The 20,901-nt window shown below is 37.5% G+C and overlaps 1 protein-coding gene and 1 pseudogene across 3 annotated transcripts in view; one reads left to right on the top strand and one right to left on the bottom strand.

Moving 5' to 3' along the window:
• The window catches only part of KLHL13 (kelch like family member 13), a 197,573-nt gene that overhangs the window by 44,406 nt on the left and 132,266 nt on the right, over nucleotides 1–20,901 (top strand). The gene's annotated exons all lie outside the window — the stretch shown is intronic.
• Nucleotides 16,102–17,344, bottom strand: LOC100140157 (uncharacterized protein NKAPD1-like; annotated as a pseudogene).

Below are 20,901 nucleotides of genomic sequence, written 5' to 3'. Positions count from 1 at the left end.
CACTGCTCCAATTCCCAGGAGAGACGGTATAATTAGTTTGACTTAGGAGGCGTTCCACCCTGGCTGCAGTCAGCTTTGCCCAAAGCGGATGGGACCAGAAAATAGAACCCTTGTCTGTTGTTGTGCATCAGAGATTCATGGTTCTGACAAACTGAGAAGGGTGTTGTGTCTCTTGCAGGTTCAGTAAGTGCTGGGTGACATACATTTATCTCTTCAAATATATTTAAAATAATTTAGTTTTCAGAATATAGAGGTTCATAAAATGTTTATAGCAGATTGGAATAAAACTTAAGTTAGGGATTGCAGAACCAGAAAAAGTCACACTGTCATACAAGAGTGACTTTTCTTTTTATTTTCTTCATGTTTTATATAATTACAGTTACATAACACATAGATATTTAGTCAAATGTATCAGCCCCAAAGTGCTCCTTATTTTAAAAGGAGGCAGTTGTTTATATACGGAATATCTGTGGATCCAGCAAATGAGAGAGTCTCAGGTTAAAGAAAATAGATACTTAAAGTGTCAAACGTGTAATATAGATTTAAATTGTGGTAAATTTTTCTCATGGTTTGAATGAAAGCACTTTATTTGAAGAGTTTTTGTTTAGATATATTAAAATTCACAGTTATCCTCAAATGGCGAAGGGAATATCGGAAGGTAACATTTATTATGACTCTGCTTAGTTAGGCACTTGGAGAAGGCAATGGCAACCCACTCCAGTACTCTCGCCTGGAAAATCCCATGGATGGAGGAGCCTGGTGGGCTACAGTCCATGGGGTCGATAAGAGTCAGATACGACTTCACTTTCACTTTCACTTTTCACTTTCATGCATTGGAGAAGGAAATGGCAACCCACTCCAGTGTTCTTGCCTGGAGAATCCCAGGGACAGGGGAGCCTGATGGGCTACCGTCTGTGGGGTTGCACAGAGTCAGACATGACTGAAGCAACTTAGCAGCAGCAGCAGTTAGGCACTTACCGTTATGTTATTACATTCAGCCCTTATAACTGCCCTTTGAGAAGTAGGTATCCTTATCCCATGGCCAGTGACAAAATGAAAACCCAGGGGAAATTTAGCTTGCTGATATGTGGCTGGCCTGGGATTTAAGCTCTGGTCTGCATAACTTGCAAGTCTTTTCTCTCCCACACCCTAGCCTTTGGGAAAATGAAAAATTTATTTACATAACCTTTCTAGAGAAAGCTATAAGTAGGACTGTATAGGAGCCACCGAGTTCATCCTCTTGTCTGTATACTTAAGTCTCAGTCTCAGCATCAAACATGTGGCAGCCATTTCTCCAATATCTGGACTGAAGACATTAGTTATGTAATGTTTAGTCATTTAAGCACCTGGATTTTTCAGAGGTCATTCAACTGATAAATCAGTGTTTAAAAATAGCAGTGGCGTCTTCAGTTTGCAAAAAATAAATATATATTTTTTAACCTTATATTCTAAAGATTAATGCATGATAAATTGAGAATTGAGGGTGAAAAAGGGAAAGCTGACCTTTCTTAGTCTGAATAAACAGGAAGAGGAAAGCAAAGACTGGCTAAGCAGCATAAGACAGCATTAAGCTTTCCCCTTTTAATGTGAAAAATCAGAAGAAATACTTATTTTAGAAATTTTTGTTGAAGACATATTTACAACATAAATGCTTCTTTACATTTTAGTTAGATGAAACAAATTTAAATTGTTTGTTCTTGGTGATGTTGACTGAAGAGGCAAATAGTCATGATTTTTACCAGTGAGTTAATGATAGTTTACCTTCTGATTTATCAGCCTAAAGTGGCTTTGGCAATAAAATGAAAAGGAATAATCATTTGGTTTATTGCAATTTCAGACTTAGTCTGAAAAAAATTTAAAACAATGACTAGGGTATGATTCCTAAAATAAGTAGGCTTTGTGTTTGGATGGTGAAGAATATTCATTAAAGTTCTAGCAAAAGATAAAAATGTGAGCTCTCTACAGGAGATGAAATGTGGTCTCCCAGGCTTACTGCTTAAGATTAGGTTGATATAAATTAAATCTAGCCTAATACTTTATTTGTTAAGAATTCACAGTGACCTTTTTAAAATAGAGGGACAAGAGATGCAGATGAGTTTGATGTTTTACAATTTATATTGTTGCTATCTTTCAGGACATGAAAAGAGGAATTCAAATCATTGTTTTATTTCTTGTTTGTTCCTTTAGAAGTTATCTTTTCTAGTTAAGGGACAAACTAATCAAGCATGACGTGCTTTAGCCATCAGGATCTTGACCAACTGATTTCAGCATTTCTCTTCTAAAAGTACCTAATTGAAAGTAACCCTGAGTTACTTACTCTGATGTTGGCCCAGCTTTAGGGAAAATGAAGCCCACTTAGTGTTAATTGATTGAACCTATTGTCCTCCACAGTTCTTTTAAATACCACTAATGTTTTTTCTCATTGCCATGCCTAGAAGCAGGGATGGGAACTTATTAGTGACAGAATTTTCTTCTTAGGAAGCTAAACCCTTGGTATTGTGGCCACTTTGACCTTTTATTCTTTCTTACTTCTTGACCCCATTTTCTTATTCTTCTGATGTCCAGACCATAAGACCACACAACAGGCCAGTTGTGGTACAGCTCAACTTTTACTCTCATGGTGAACATGTTATGTGGGCCATAGACTTTATTTAAAGAATATATCTATTTGGAGAAATTCAGCTCCTTGATGCTCTTTCAGGATTGAAATTCTAGTTTCTCTTCACATCTTCTATCTTAGCTTTCTTCTTCAACCCTGATGACTCTGTTTGCTGCTGGATTTGGTCTAAGACCTTTACCAGCAGTCAATTTTGCATATTCACACTTAATTGTTGGGTTTTTATAAAGCACTTCACTTTTTATTCAACTTTGTTGCTTCCAGTTTCTGGGCTACTGTTTCTTTGTTCTGTTTGATGAACTATGAGAGTACTAGTAATAAAGAACATTTTCCTTTTTGCCTTGACCAGATTCAGGGCCAGTTTCTGAGTTCTCCTCACTCTGTGGCTCTTAACCCTATCTTCGTCAAACTCCCCCCTTTAAATAAATTTTTGGTTGTGTAAGAAATAAAGTTCATAGGTAATATAACCTGCCTATACATGTTATAAAAAAACATGACACTGGGATAATAATATAAAGGTTAAATGAGTGTAACTCATAACACAGTCTGTGTTTGGGGATGTAATTATGAGGGCACATTGTCCTGGAGGATAGAATGAAGTCATTGATGCTTGTGCCTACTTCTGTGGAGGAAGTGTGTGTTTGTGAGAAGAAAGATAATTCTAAGAAGTTTGGGAAAGTAGAAAATCAGTGATGCACGTGGACCGTAAAAATGTTAGAATAAGTGATAACCAACCAGACTTGTTTGTTGTGTATGATAAGAGAAAGAATAAAACACTTGAACTAGAGAAAACATGTCAGGACAAATTACAGACTGTCAGCATGGAGAAAATGAGGAAGTATGGTATTCTCATAAATGACCTGGGCCATATTTATGAGTTTAGTGATGAAACAATTTCTTATGTTGTGATATGGGACAGGATACTGTTGAGCTATCACAGAAAGCATATCCTGCATTTTGAAATATATTATCACCTGTTGAGGCGTATTTTAGGTTCCTAGTACTTCAGAAGTCCTCCAAGACCATATCCTTCTCTAGGTTATGAGAAATAGAGGATGGTTTAAAAAGAGAAACAGTAAAACAAGAAGCTATGCAGAAGTTGTGCAGTAGACATCTCTAACTCAGAGAAGATTGAAAAAAACAGGCAGCCCCCAAGCAACTTTCAAATATCATCTTTCACAGCAGAGCTCTTTTAGAGTTATAAAAAAAATCTCAAAAATGCATAGTTTGACAGTCATCTAAAATATTAAAAGTAGCTTTTATCGAGATCGACATGGTTTATGTGGCTACTAATTTAATGACATTTTGCTCGAAATTTACTAAAAGGATTCTCATATCCTCCATGACATTTTTTGCAGAGGTTTCATCGCTTTTCGGAGAAGGTAATGGCACCCCACTCCAGTACTCTTGCCTGGAAAATCCCATGGATGGGGGAGCCTGGTAGGCTACAGTCCATGGGGTCACTAAGAGTCGGACACGACTGAGCGACTTCACTTTCACTTTTCACTTTCATGCATTGGAGAAGGAAATGGCAACCCACTCCAGTGTTCTTGCCTGGAGAATCCCAGGGATGGGGGAGCCTGGTAGGCTACCGTCTACGGGGTCACACAGAGTCAGACACGACTGAAGTGACTTAGCATAGCGTAGTGTCATTGCTTTTGCTGTAATGCCATTATTGCATTGAAATCCTTTTCAAGAAGTGGAAGGTTGAAAATGCTCTAATATATAGAGCATGGAGTGAGTACATCATTTAATTTTGAGATAATGTCTTTATTTGATTCAAACTTCTAGCTCCATAAAGTCTTTGTCCTAAATTTTTGGCATTCTTTCTTAACTTTTAATAAGCTCTACTTCATATTAGTATACGCACAAGTGCTCTTGATACCTGTGTTGGATTTAGTCTGACAGAGCATTTTTCTCCTCTGGGATATGGGATGATTCTTTGTTATGTGGAACTGCTCCACATTCCATGCCTCTGGCCTCTGCCAGAGTGGTTCCCCTCAGTAATTAAGGGTTGTAAAAGCACCCCAACACATTTGCAAACTACTCCCTAGGGAGCGGTAATCACTGACCATTTGGCTCTTTCTTGCTGTAAGTACATACCTGCATTTCTCAAAAAAACCTTCACAGATTTCATTTGTGATTTAAGAACATTTAAGGTCCTTCCCCATGTACTTTTCAAAGAAGGATCTTTTTCACTGTGTGACTGCCAGGAGATGAATTGTTTGTGATTCCTGCTAAATCCAGACGTGGAAGTCCTAATTCCCCTAGAATTTCAGAATTTGCCTACATTTGGAGATAGGAGATTTTAGGGTGGGCCCTAATCCAGCATGACTGATGTCCTCATAAGAAGAGGAGACTAAGACACAGAGAGAGGGCTGTATGAAGACACAGGTCATCTGCAGTCTCTCTCAAGGAGAGAGGCCTCAGAAGAAATCAACCTTGACAACACGTTGATGTCAGACTTCTAGCCTCCAGAATTGTGAGACGCACATTTCCGTTATTGGAGCCACCCTGTCTGTGGTACTTCGTTATGGCAGCTCCAGCAAACTAACACCGTGACCCCTTAATGTGTGTTAACCTCCAGGTCGGTATACTAGAAGAGCAGTGTAATTTAGTGATTGCAGTTCAAGTTTTCAGTATTACAGTCCCAGCTCATCCACTTAGTTGTGTGACCTTGGGCACATTAATTAACCATGTTTTTTTTTTTTTAATCTAAAATAAGGATCAGGATACCTTCCTCACCAGGTTGTTGTGAGGATTAGGTGAAATAAATAATGTAAAGTACATGATACCTAGAGGACTTCCTAACGATTAGTTCTCTTTTCATCTGCCTCCACTTTTAGGTGTGTTTTGCATTTTCTAAAAGAATGTAAGGCATGCTTGGCAGATGAGCCTCTATTGTGAAATTTCAGGCTGTCTGATTGGTGGATGGCAGAGAGGTTTGGGGGCAGTTAGGTATTTTCAGTAGCTTTAGTCAAGAACGTGCATATAATATTTTGCAGTTTACAAACAGAAAGTACCTCACATTCATTTATACATGATGTGCAGTTATTAAACCTGACTGTGCCTCAGGAGACATTGTGGTAGCCTTTGTTTTGCTTGTCTAACTTCCTTTAAGACACAGGAGACCTGTCCTCTGGGAATCTGTTGGGTTGTCTTCCTTTTTGATGTTCCATAGCCCCATAGCCCACATACCTTTATTCACAGCACATATATGCTCTATTTTAATGGTCTGTTTTCCCCAAGAGATTGAGTTCTTTGAAGGTGTTGACTGTTCCTTTTTCATCTCAGTATCCCTAATGCCCTGTGCAGTGCCTGGTTCTTTGTAGGTGTATTCTAAATTACATATCACTAACCTTTTTTCAGGGATGTTAAGTGCCAAGTACTTTTTTTGTCCACTTTTTATAAGTTATGATCATTCCTTTTTTAAAATATTTATTTTTGGCTGCATCAGATCTTAGTTGTGGCACATGGGACCTTTGCTGTGGCATGTGGGATCTTACTGTGCACAGACTTCTCTCTGGTTGCAGTGCTTAGTTGTCCCAGGGCATGTGGCAATCTTAGTTCCCTGATCAGGGATCCAACACACATCCCCTGCATTGGAAGGCAGGTTCTTAATCACTGGGCCACCAGGGAAGTCACTGTCCATGTGACAGATGAGAATGAAGTTCCCAGATCACACAATTCAGTGGGCAGAGCTAGAATTTGAACCCAGAGTTCATATTCTTAACCAAAAGGATGGAAGGGCTATTGTATTTGGACTATTGATGCTTTTGAACTGTGGTGCTGGAGAAGACTCTTGAGAGTCCCCCTGGACTGCAAGGAGATCAAACCAGTCAACCCTCCCAAACATTCATTGGAAGGACTGATGGTACAGCTGAAGCTCCAGTACGTTGGCTACCTGATGCGAGGAGCTGACTCATTGGAAAAGACCCTGATGCTGGGAAAGATTGAAGGCAGGAGGAGAAGGGGATGACAGAGGAAGAGATGGTTGGATGGCATCACTGACTTGATGGACGTGAGTTTCAGAAAACTCTGGGAGTTGGTGATGGACAGGGAAGCCGGGCATGCTGCAGTCCATGGGGTCGCAAAGAGTGGGACACGACTGAGCAACTGAACTGATAGTATGGCAGTGTTGCTCAGATACTGTAGAGCATTGCATTGTGAGGGTCAAGAGCCTGAAGAACACCTAATACGGAGGCAAACTGGGGTGTGTATGTGTCCTGAGGCTTGGAAATGAATTTATATCCTAACGGACACTTTTCTGTATTGTTTCTACTAGTAATGAAGATACAGATAGTAAACTACATCTCTCATATGCATTTTCTTCATTAATAAATGTATAGTGATGAGGAGTGAATTTTTCTTGCTATAATCTCCCAAGTCTCTTAATATGCCATGTTATCATTACCCACTACTTCATTATACATTCTAAGATTTATTTTAATAGCAGGGTTAAAATGGTTGATGCAACTTTAGGGAAATTTGCTATATGTTTATTAAAAATAAGGTGATAAAAAGTGATACTGCTCATGACAGTTAAAACCGCAGATTTCTTGATTCCTTGGCAAATGAAACATTCTAGAATTTTTTCTTTTTAAATAACCCCTTGAACACCAATATATTTTTCATTTTAAGTACTTCATTTGAATATTGTTCTTGCTGACTTGCGGCCATCTTTACACCTATTACTAACAGTCTCTTAGACACACCCTTAGGATCTGTTGAGACTTGTAGCACTGTTTGTTTCTATAATATATGGTTCTCATGTGTTGTGCTCTCCTTACCCTCCTTGAGCTGGTTTCTATGATTTTCCCCTTTCTGTTGCTGTCAAATATACATTGCAGTTGTCAGTGTGCCTTCATGTGGCTCCCTTCTTGCCCCCTAATGATTTGTTGCAGGCTTAAAACCAGTCTGCCAAGCTTCTTAGGAATTGTACTAGAAGGACTAAGGGGCATGTTAGTTACTAATATAAATGTGCGTTTGTTCTTGAACTTCGTGACATGTGTTTTGTCTCTGAGACCTCTTATTTACTGATTTCTTTGCTGCACTTTGAACAGATGAAGTTCCTTCCAAACTGGTTCATTCTAGGCATTATATTGTAAGATACTGTAATTTTCATTTTATGTGTTAAAAAGGATTGTTTGGCTTTATATTCAGGTAATTTTGCTATAGATTGTGACATTTGCTATAGAAACATGACATTTTATGATCAGATATTATTGGAAAATAAGATTCTTTCTGCTTTACTGAAAGAAATGGTGCTATAATTTATCCTGTGAAAAAGTGGGAGAAGTCCCCAAATATTTTCAGTGGTTGTTCTGTGACCAGCATTCATTTAGGCACCTTGCAGTTCTTGATCCAGAAGAGATTCCTGGGTTTTAAATTCCAGTTTTGACATTGGACAAGTTATTTAAGATCTCTGGGTCTCAGGGTCCTCATTGATGAATTTCAGATAATTATGTCTGCCTTCCCAGGTATTGAGAATTGCTGGAAATGTACGTACTAGAGGAGAATACTTGACAATTACTTGGTTTTTATCTAGTCACAGAGCTAGAAATTGGTTGAGTGAGGACTTTGGACTTGTCCTGGAAGCAATGAGTATAGATCACCTATTGGAAGTGTCTTCTGATAAACGAATGCCAAAAATGAACATAGTCAGCATTCAAAAACGTATATGTATATATTGGGAGTAAAAATGGATCTTATGGGAAAAGTAAAGATTATAGGAAGAAGGGGAATACCAGAACTTACTTCTTTTCCTCTTTTTCCTTATTCCCTAATTGGCCAGTGTGCATTTTCTTCTAAGGATAATTTTGAATTTCGTTGGAATTTGATAAGAGTGTTGCTTTTCCTTAGAATTGTCAATTATATTTTTGCACTGCCTTTTAGAGTCATCAATTTGGTTAATGGCACTACCATCCATCAATCACCCAAGATATAAAAACTTTACTGATAATTTGCACTCCTCTCATTCATCCAATTAGTTGATTAAATCTGTCCAGTCTTCTTCCTTATTACCACTATTTCGTTTCCAGACCTCCTTGTCATTCTCTTTACACCGTCATGACAGTCTGCAAGCTGGTCTTGCTGTTACTCTCTCCACTTCCCCACTGGTTTTCCACATTGTGGTTGGTGCTCCACAATTCGTCTCGCCTGATGCTGACACCGTCCTCACTATCTCCCAAGTGTTTGCACTTACCTCTTTTATGGTACACTTACCCTGATGTAGAAGGCACATGGAAAAGACAAGATGAGTGATTGATACTTCCCCGTTATTTTCCAGCTTCCAAAATAATTTGCTGGTTCTTTACCACCTTCCAGAAATGCTCAGTGATCATTTTTAGCATGACTATGAACTGTTGCATTTAGACATATACGATGTGCTTCAGTCCTCATTATTACCCTTATTGATCCTCAAATGATCCCATATTTGGGCAATGGAGGCTTATTTATATTGGCTTCGAAGTCCTTTTGACATGGCCCTAGGAGTCTTTGATGGCTTCCTTACTTTTCAGTGTAAGATGCTCCAGGGTCCTCTTGTACATTTCTGCTCTAGACCCCATTATCAGCCATTTAGAAAATGGAGCCCTTGTTTCTTTCTTTGGAGGGGAATGTTATTTAGATATCACAATATAATTATTAGGAGTATTATTGCTACTAGATGGATCATTGTTTTAAAGCCTTTCTTGAATATATTAATACAATTATAATTTTTCTTTAGGATAAACTGTATCATGAGTTCTTATTGATAATGACCATTCAAATTTAATTAACCTCAATGATAACTACATATGTATCCCCTTTTGACAAATACAGAGGTTCAGTGATATCTACATAATTATCATTTTGTTTATCCTACCATATATACGCAATAGCCTCAGAATAACAATACCAACACGCCCATCAACAATGTGATTATTGGAAGCCATTTACAATATATGTGTGTGTGTGTGTGTGTGTGTGTGCACGCATGTCTGCACAGTTGTGCTTTGGAGCAGGGTTTTTTTTTTTTTTTTTTTTTTTGTCTTTAAAGTATATCCCACTAGAAATCTACATTTAAGTTGTGTTTTAAAGTCACTTGAATTATAATTGCTGTTTATACAATTATACAACCAACAAGGATACACAGTTTGGGCCATTTATTTAATTTTACTTGTGATTTTAATACTGGTTTTTAAATGCAATTTTGAATTAGGTATATGATATTTACACAGTTCAAAATCTAGTCTACAAAAGAAGACATATTCAAAGAAGTCCAACTATTACCTTTCTCTCCTTCTCATATACGTAGCCATCCCAATTCCTTTCTTAGGTAAACAATAGCATACTGTATACACTGAGGATTTTTTGTTTTTGTTTTGCTTTGCTTAGAAATGTATTCTGAAGATAACTTTGCAGTAGTATATGGAGATATTCCTCATTCTGTTTTATAGCTACTTAGTACTCTATTACGTATACCTATAGTATTTTGGGCTTCCCACGTGGCTCAGTAGTAAAGAATCCACCTGCCAGTGCAGGAGACTAAGGAGACACAGGTTGGATCCTTGGGTCAGGGAGATCCCCCGGAAGAGGGCATGGCAACCCACTCCAGTACTCTTGCCTGGAGAATCCCATGGACAGAGGAGCCTGGCAGGCTACAGTCCATGGGGTAACAGAGTCAGATACAACTTAGTGACTGAACAATGACATATATATATATGTGTGTGTGTATATATATATATGTGTGTGTGTGTGTATATATATATATATATATATATATATATATATATATATATATAAATGACATACGGAGAAGGCAATGGCACCCCACTCCTGTACTCTTGCCTGGAAAATCCCATGGATGGAGGAGCCTGGTAGGCTGAAGTCCATGGGGTTTCTAAAAGTCGGACACGACTGAGTGACTTCACTTTCACTTTTCACTTTCCTGCATTGGAGAAGGAAATGGCAACCCACTCCAGTGTTCTTGCCTGGAGAATCCCAGGGACGGGGAGCCTGGTGGGCTGCCGTCTTTGGGGTCACACAGAGTCGGACACGACTGAAGTGACTTAGCATAGCATAGCATAATGACATATATATATATATATATATATATATGCATGTATATAATAATAAGATATTAAGTTGGATCTCTAAGACAGTGTATACCTTAATGAAACTTAAAGACAACCAGCACAGTAATGAAAATGTGAAATACCTGGTAGTTAATGTCTATATGATTGGCCTTTTCGTGATGATATAGGTTATTGTAATAGCAGATGATTTGCTCAAGGTTTTATTCAATCCCCTCACTTGTAATTGGCTATAACTTACACCTCTGTGCTTCAGTGAGATGTTGTAAATATGACACAGGCTTAACAGAGTGAGCAGCAGTCTGAGATGGACATGAACTTACTAAAAACAACATACTTATATCATCCCTTGCTGTATTTCCTCCTTAGAAGAAACATTTTTTAAAATACATTTTTCCCCTTTTTCTTTGTCCCATTTTTTTTCCCCTCTCATAATTTCTAAGCACTTTGGTTAAAGCTCTTTTAAGTGAACTGTTTTATGTCCTTGAGAAAGCAAATAAAGGTTGAAATACAAGTGCCTCTGAGCTCTTGCCCAGGTGAGGGAGGGGAGGTTGGGCCTCTGTGCTGGGGGTGCCTGTGGTCTCTCAGCTGGACTGCTGGCCATCTTTCTGTATGAAGTCCAGAGGAAAGGAGGCTTTCATGCCTGGGTCCTGAACTTTGAAGGGAGATGGAAGGTCTAAATATAAGCCTTGGCATCCTGGATACTCGCAATTGAACTTTATTCTTTTCTCTTTTTAATACTAACCCAAACCAAAAGCTTACACCTGTCTTTTATCATTAGTAATACAAAATTCAGGAAAGAAGGGAGAAATATTTTAGTTGAAAATATTAGAAAGCATTGTGGGTTTCTGTAAGCAAATATGTAAACAATTGTAAAAGTTTTGTTTTCTAGTCTATTGGGGTAGATGGAGTAGTAGATGGAAATATTAAGTAATCAAAATATTTCACAGAGTGAATTCTTGTTGTTTCCAGTGATTTTTATTCACTCTTATTAAGAAATTCACAAAACTGTAGTTCATAGGTCAGATTCAAAATCCACAGCCACCCTCACTGGCTATTTTCAGTTTCATGGTTTCCTCTACTAGCAATTATTTCCTCAAATTAGGGCTGCCAAATTTAGCAAATAAAAGTACAGGATGCTCAGATAATTTGAATTTCAGTTAAACAACAACTTTTTTTTTTGGTATAAAAGGAAGTTCCATGCAGTATTGTTGACATTCATATACTAAAAATGTATCCACTGTTTGTCTAAAATTTGAGCTCAACTGGATGGTCCTATATTTTACCCAGCAACCCTCTACCAAATCAAGTATATTAGGAACCTGATTGAACAAGTCAGAAGCCTTTCAGTGATATTAATTGATGCCACTGTGCATTGACTTCTCTTGACTAGGGCTCTCTTCACTAATTGTCCTTTCAATTTTGCTTGCACTGCCCATGTCGTCACAAGTCAGTGGCTTGATATGAAACAAACCTCTATGCCATTTGTGCTAATTACTATGGTTACGTTTTTTAAATATCACAATTACTATTCAAATGTAACTATGAAAAGGAAGCTATTTCTAAGAAAAGAGAGTTGCATGTATTGGGTGATTCCTGAAATTTCAGGGGTCCGTTGAAATGCTTAAGATTTAAAAAGCTGTCAACCCTGTGTATGAGATAGCAAAAGAGACACCGATGTACAGAACAGTCTTATGGACTCTGTTGGAGAGGGAGAGGGTGGGAAGATTTGGGAGAATGGCATTGAAACATGTATAATATCATGTATGAAACGAGTTGCCAGTCCAGGTTCGATGCACGATACTGGATGCTTGGGGCTGGTGCACTGGGACAACCCAGAGGGATGGTATGGGGAGGGAGGTGGGAGGGGTGTTCAGGATTGGGAACACGTGTACACCTGTGGCAGATTCATTTTGATATTTGGCAAAACTAATACAATATTGTAAAGTTTAAAAATAAAATAAAAAACAAACAAATAAACAAAAAGAGATTTAAAAAGCTGTCATTGGGTATGCAGTGCCTTGCTGAGCCATACTGGAGCTTGAGGAAATTAAAAAAATCAGTAATACTATCAGTAATACCGAGGCTGTCTTTATTTAAAGTACTGGTGTAATGTTCATCATGGGTTTTCTGTATTAATTTAGATTTTTTTTAAAAGCAGATTTATTTAGCTTTAATTCACATACCATAGAATCCATTCACTTAAAATGTACAGTTCCAATTTATAATAGCCAAAGCATGGAGACAATGTAATTTTCCATTGATAGATGAATGGATAAAGAAGATGTGGTACATTTATACAGTGGAATATTACTCAGCCATGAAGAAGAAGAAAATAATGCCATTTACATTCCAGTGGTCATATATGGATGTGAGAGTTGGACTGTGAAGAAAGCTGAGCACTGAGGAATTGATGCTTTTGAACTGTGGTGTTGGAGAAGACTCTTGAGAGTCCCTTGGACTGTGAGGAGATCCAACCAGTCCATTCTGAAGATCAGTCCTGGGTGTTCTTTGGAAAGAATGATGCTAAAGCTGAAACTCCAGTACTTTGGCCACCTCATGCGAAGAGTTGACTCACTGGAAAAGACTCTGATGCTGGGAGGGATTGGGGGCAGGAGGAAAAGGGGACGACAGAGGATGAGATGGCTGGATGGCATCACCGACTCGATGGACATGAGTTTGAGTGAACTCCGGGAGTTGGTGATGGACAGGGAGGCCTGGTGTGCTGCAGTCCATGGGGTCTCAAAGAGGCAGTCATGACTGAGCAACTGAACTGAACTGAATGGACCTAGAGCTTATCATAGTAAGTGAAGTAAGGCAGATAAAGACAAATATTATACGTGGAACCTGAAAAAATGATACAAATGAGCTTATTTATGAAACAGGCTCACAAATGTATAAAACAAACTTATGGCTACCAAAAGGGAAAGGTGGGAGAGGTATGAATTAGTAGTTTTGGATTAGCAGATACAAACTATTATATAGGAATAGATAACCAATGAGGTCCTACTGTTTAACACAGGGAACTATATTCAATACCTCATAATAAACTATAATGGAAAATAATCTGAAAAGGAATATATATATATATATATATGTATAATTGAATCACTTTGCTTTATACCTGAAACTAGCACATTGGGGATTTTTCTTTTTTCCAGAGTTTTCAAGCTTTTTACTCAGTGCATGAAGTGACAGTCAGGAAAAAACAAAGTCACTTGATCTGCCATAATGAAAAAAATTCATTTGTGTTCTGTCAGCCTTCCAGTGATATTTTGGTTTCTTAAGAATTAACATAGTAGGATCACAGTAGATAGTTAAAGGAAATAACAAGATCTCTGCTTGGTCCTTTAATCCAAAGGCAGACTAGGAAGAATTGGATATGTCCCTGAAAAACCCATTTCATTTTCAAACTGATTCAATCTAGTTTCAGGGAAATGAGCAAGTTTCAGATTAAGAAATGAGCAAGGAAGACAACATTTAAATGATTGTTGCTTGCTCTGAATCCTATTCAGCACACCACTAGACAACATGACTAGACAGCATGCTGCTGCTGCTGCTAAGTCGCTTCAGTCGTGTCCAACTCTGTGCGACCCCATAGACGGCAGCCTGCCAGGGTCCCCCGTTCCTGGGATTCTCCAGGCAAGAACACTGGAGTGGGCTGCCATTTCCTTCTCCAATGCATGAAAGTGAAAGTGAAGTCTCTCAGTCGTGCCCGACTCTTAGCGACCCCATGGACTGCAGCCTACCAGGCTCCTGCGTCCATGGGATTTTCCAGGCAAGAGTACTGGAGTGGGGTGCCATTGCCTTCTCCACTAGACAGCATGACTGTCTTAATTCTTCCTCATCTGGTTTAGGACTTAACCTATGACAACTAAATAAATAATTTTGAATACAAGTACATTTAGGCAGTAAGCAATGGAACTAGAAAACCTTTTGCTATCCAATGACCATGTTTAGGTATATACAGAGTGTAACCACAGACCCCGTCCAGCAGGGAAATTTGACAAAAAACCCTGTTTCTACCTGTAACAGCTGTCTGTGGATGTATCCTGAGTGGAAGGTGTTTGTTCTTATGTTCAATTCCTCGTTAAGTAAACCGGACGACGCGTGTGGGGCCCATATCCAGAAAGATCAAAGCACCAAGGCTAAAGACAAAAAAAGTCAAGTTGTGGCACTTACTGTATAAACAGAGCAACACAGTATTCCTTTATCATACCATTCTATATAGCACGAACACCAGTCTATCTCTTGACACCAGCCCTTGCCTTCCCCACATTTGACATTGCAGTTGGTATACCCAGGTCATTACTGGATTCAGCTTTCTGGGTCCTTTGTTGTTGTTCAGTTGCTAAATTGTGTCCAATTCTTTGTTACCCCATGGACTGTGGCATGCCAGGCTCCCTTCCCCTCCACTATCTTCCTGAGTTTGTTCAAATTCCTATCCATTGAATTGGTGATGCTGTCAAACCATCTCATCCTCTGCTGCCTGCCCTTCTTTTGCCTTCAATCTTCTCCAGCATCAGGATATTTTCTAATGAATTGGCTCTTCACATCAGGTGGCCAAAGTATTGGAGCTTCAACTTCTCTATCAGTCCTTCCAGTAAATATTTAAGGTTGATTTCCTTTAGGATTGACTAATTTGATTTCCTTGCAGTCCAAGGGACTCTCGAGAGTCTTCTCCAGCATCACAATTTGAAAGCATCATTTTTTGGTGCTCAGCCTTCTTTATGGTCCAACTCTCACATCCATACATGACTACTGGAAAAACCATAGCTTTGAAAACCATACAGACCTTTGTCAGCAAATTGGTGTCTCTGCTTTTTAATACACTGTCTAGGTTTGTCATAGCTTTACTTCCAAGGAACAAGCATCTTTTAATTTCATGGCTGCAGTCACCATCTGCAGTGATTTTGGAGCCCAAGAAAATAAAATATGTCACTATTTCCATTGTTTCCCCATTTGTTTGCCATGAAGTGATGGGACTGGATGCCATGATCTTCGTTTTTTGAATGTTGAGTTTTAAGCCAACTTTTTCACTCTCCTCTTTCACCCTCATCAAGAGGCTTTTTAGTTCCTCTTCACTTTCTGCCATGAGAGTGCTATCATCTGCATATCTGGGTCCTTTAACTTGCTGCATATGCACTCTATTCTAAATGTGATTAATCACAAAAATAATCTCTTCAAGAAACCTTCATAGCAAAATAACAGATTTCCTATTACCAGTAAGAGGATCAAGTTTAATAGGCCAAAATAGAAGATGGGAAGTCTGACAGAACTCATGTAGATGGCACAGGAGGTCTCTGACCTCAGGCCCCCTGTGCTGACCAATAACATCACTGGCAAACTCCAAGATGTAAGAACTATAAATATCCAGTCATGCAGGAAACAAGAATGTTTCTTTCTCATTTAGTCATCCTCTGAACCCTCAGCAGACCTTTCGTTTGTAGCCACTTTCCAATTTGTGCCTTTGTCCTCTCTTGTATTTCATTGTACAATGAATAGTGTGAATTGTAGGGATGTGGGCTTTTCTCTCTTTTTTCCTTTTGGTTTTCTTAGTGTCTCTTTCCTCACTTCCCACTGAACTGCTGGATGCAGAATCATCTGACTGGGATGTGTCACTTTCTGCCTCTAGGAATAAAGCAGATTTCTTGAGAGACTTTTCCTGGATTTTTTCTTCAGCTTCTGTGGTTGTCTCCTTTTCCTAGCAATAGAAGCCCCAGTTTCTTCTGAGATCTCACTTGAGGAATCAGCTGTTCTATCTGTGGTTTCCTTTTTGCTTTTCTTCTGGTTTTTGTGTGATTTTTTTTTTCTTATTTCTTTGTGGGATTTCTTTGACTTTTTATGTTTGTGGGTAGATGATTTTACCTGGGGAGATGTTTTTTCCCCATTAGATAGCATGTACTATCTTGTTGATCACTGTCTGTTTCAGATTCCTGAGGGTATAACTCTTTATAGCCACTGTGACCCCATCTGTCTGGTGTGTTAGCTTCATAATCATATAACTACTTGTTCCAGGATTTAGCCTTAAGAAAATCATCATCCACTGCTCCATAAATTTCATTCTTTGACTTCCAATAGTCTCTTGACTTGCTTCATCAAAACCATCATTAGGTATCTGGCTTGAACTACTGGGTCATATTTTCCTTTTGGTCCCCCAGTAAGCATCTTCCATCTGTTTCTCCAGTTCTCTAATTCCTCCTGTAACTTATTGTGAGCATCTGTGTGCCAGATAACATTCCTTAAGAGAACTTGCCCCATGGAAACTTGGGACATTTTTCAATCCCTTGATCCTGAGGCAATCAGGCACTTGTTAGTGTGAGATAAGGAACCACTCCATTACAAGATTTCCTCCCACTTGGGAAGCAAAGAGTCGGAGCTCAAAGGCAGCTCTACACCATGTGCCACAGCCTCATGTGGCAGGGATGGAGGGAGGAAGTGGTCTCTAACACGACATTTTGATTCAGCTGTACTTCAGTAAAAAAAAAAAAAACATGTACGATTCCAGAATTTTTAGTAAATTCACAGATATGTGCAAATATTACCAATTTGGATATATTTTTATCACCAGAAAAATGAACACCTGCTCTTTAGATAACAGTCCTACCACCCACTATCTCCTTCAGCCCTAAGCAGTGACAAATCTACTTCCTATCTCTATGGTTAGCCTTATTCTGGACATTTTATATGAGTGGAGTCATACAATGTGTTACCTTATTTGACTGGCTTCTTTAAGTTAGTGTAATATATTCAGTGGTCATCCATGTTGTAGCATGAATCAGAGCTTCCTTCCTTTTTATGGCTAAATGATATTCCATTATATAAATATAACACATTTTGTTTATTCATTCACAAATTGATAGCCATGGGCGTTGTTTCCTACTTTCAGCTATTTTGAATAATGCTGCTATGAACATATATGTAAATGTTTTTGTTTGATAAGCTGTTTTCAAATCTTTTGGGTGGATTCCTAGGAGTGGATGTGCGAGTCATATGGTAATTCTATGTTCAACTTATTTTGGAACTACAAAACTATTCCACAGAAATTGCACCATTTTGCAAAAATTACCACTAATACTATACAAGGGTTCTAATTTCTCCATCCCCTAGCCAACATTCATTATTATCTGGTTTTGTTTTGTTTTCCATGATAGCCATCCTAATGGGTGGGAAGTAGTATCTCAATATGAATTTGATTTGCATTTTGCCTGTGATTAGTGATGTTGAGCATCTTTTCATGTACTTGTTGGTCATTTGTATATCTTCTCTGCAGAAGTCTATTCATGATCTTTGTTCAATTCCTGATTGAATTTTTTATTGTTTATTAGTTGGAATTCTGTGAATTACTCCCTTGTCAGACATATATTTGCAAGTATTCCCCCCATCCTATAGGTTGTCTTTTCACTTTTCTTGATAATGTACTTTGGTACATAAAAGTTTTTAATTTTGATGAAGTTCAAATTATATTTTGTTTTGTTGTTTATGGTTTTGGTATCGTAGTTAGGAATTGTTTGCCAAAACTGAGGACATAGGGAGTTACCTCTATGTTTTCTTCTATTTCATCATTCAGCCCTAACATTTAGCTTTTTGATCCATTTTAGTTATATTTGTATATGGTATGAAGTAAGGGTCCAATTTCATTCTTTTGCATGTGGCTATCCAATTGTGCATAGTACCATTTGTTAAAGAGACTGTCCTCTCCCTGTTGAATGATCTTAGCACTCTAATTGAAAAGCAGTTGACCAAAGATACATGGCTTTATTTCTGGACTATCAGTTCTGTTCTATTGATCCCTATGTCAGTTCTTATGCCAGTACCAAACTGTGTTGATTACCATTGCTTGTTAGAAAGTTTTGAAATTAGGAAATTTGAGTCTTTCCACTTTGTTCTTGTTTTTCAATATTGTTTTGACTATGCTAAGTCCCTTGTAATTATATATGACTTTTAGAATCAGCTAGACAGTTTCTACAAGGAAGTCAGTTGAGATTCTGATAGGCTCTATGTTAAATCTTCAGATCAGTTTGGGGAGCATTGCCATCTTAACATTATTAATTGAATCCATGAACATAGGATATTTACCCATTTATTTAGATCTTATTTTTCAGCAATGTTTTGTACTTTTCACAGTACAACTTTTGTGCTGCTTTTGTTAAATTTATTCCAAAGTGTTCTTTCCTTTTGTGTGCTATTATTAATGAATTTTTAAAATTCCATTTTATATTTTTTATTGCAACTATAGAAGTAGAACTGATCTCTACATATTGAAATTGTATCCTGTAACCTTAGTGAACTCATTTATTAATTCTAACAGTCTTTTTACCCAGTTCCTTAGGATTTCCTATGTGTAAGTTCATGTCATCTGCTAATAGAGAAAGTTTCATTGCCTCCTTTCCAATCTGATGCCTTTTATTATTTTTTTCTTGACCGTTTGCCCTGGCTACTATTTTGAGCACATTATTGAATAAAGATATTGAGAGCAGTTACCCTTGTTTTGTTCTTGATTGTGCAGGACAGGCATGCAATCTTTCATCTTTAAGTATTGTATTAAATTAGCATTTATCTTGATTACTGAGTTTTGGGGAACCCCTAAAAAATTTCAGCCTGAGATGTCACTCAATTCACTTCAGTCCTGGACCTGCACTTTAAAAAGATTTGAAGAAAATTATAAAAACTCCTAAGGATTCTACTGTACAAGTGGCTTTTTCTTCTCTTCCTGTTTTGAAGAAGACATCTATAAATCACAGTTCATGCATTCATTGTTTTGAGTGAGGTTAACTTGTGGAAAAAGATCCAGTTAACAGGCTTATATACAAAGAAAAAGCCTAGTCTCTAGATCAAATGATAAGGGAAGTCACAAATTATTCCTATTTTAACTTTTTTGATTACTCAACAAACCTCAGGCCTGTATATATCCCATAATATGACTTATACTATCTATATGAAAGATTGTGTAAAGTATAGAGTTACCTACACTTCCCTTACTGTCTTCTTTAATTCTGTTAAGTTTGCTAAACTCGTTAGGGTCTCAGGAAAACTTATTATCTTTATCCAGACCTGCATGTTCTGTGTACTCCATTGAATCCCTTGCACAGTGTAAGTTGAATGACCTAATTAATAAAGTGGAGATTTATTTTGGAAAGGTTTTTGTCTGGAATGTTGGCTTTCTATGGAGCTCTGATTAGTGAATTGTCATTTAAAGGTTTTTAACATATTTGAAAGTCACTCACTAAAAAAAGATAAAACTCTAGTAAATGGACTGTACTAATTGTGATCAGGCCAGATGTTTGTTGTTTTCATTGAATTGACTCATGCTGATTATGACTGAATGGTGTGTTAACAGTATTCTATCTTTTTAAAAGGAAATTCTTTGTATTTTTAATTTAATGTTGAAGAATATAATAAACTTTTAGAAGACAGATTACAATTAAATGTATTTTTTGCTAAGATTGATTAGATTATGGTTATTAGATTATTAGATTATAACTTACAGTGGATTTTAGTTAAAGAGTTCTTAATATAATTAATTAGCTGATCATGTGGGTAGAATTCAATACATTCTTCTTGGTCAGAATAACAAATATTATACAACATAAATATTATGTAATATATGAGTGGGCTTTTAAAAATCTGTTTACATTTTTCAAAATTTTCATGTAAATATTTTGTCCAAAATATAGTCAAAGGATAAGCATCTTCTATTCATATTGACCTAAATCATTGGGGGAATAATTGACACTTTTTAAAGAAATCAGTGGTAAAATGCTGATTTTACCACTAGGAAAGAAATACTTTAATTTCTTTTGCTATTGTTTAGGTTTTGCTTAGTATTTACAGCATGGACTTCAGATTTCAGCTATAAATTGATTTGAAAACTAGTATCTTTAAGCTTAAAGGCCTCCAGTGCAAAGACAATAAAATGATTTATTCTTTATTTTTATAATACTAGAAAAATGTAATAAAAACACTGCATTGCATCTGGATTTTTCAAGTCACTTGGAGCTTGATTATTCCATTATATTGGAGACAAAAGCATTTTTGTTTTAAGATAGCTTATGAATCTCATTTTGCTTGGATAAACAGCTTTCTGGTAAGGTAATTACTGTAATATAAAAGCACTTAAGAATTTTACCCTTTGGAACATGAAAGACAAATTCAATTTTGGCCAGTTAGCATGGGGATGGGAAAAAACAACCTTCACCTCCTTTCTTA

Source organism: Bos taurus, chromosome X, assembly GCF_002263795.3.
Source record: "Bos taurus isolate L1 Dominette 01449 registration number 42190680 breed Hereford chromosome X, ARS-UCD2.0, whole genome shotgun sequence".
Taxonomy (NCBI): Eukaryota; Metazoa; Chordata; class Mammalia; order Artiodactyla; family Bovidae; genus Bos; species Bos taurus.
This window is presented reverse-complemented; position numbering and strand designations above follow the sequence as displayed.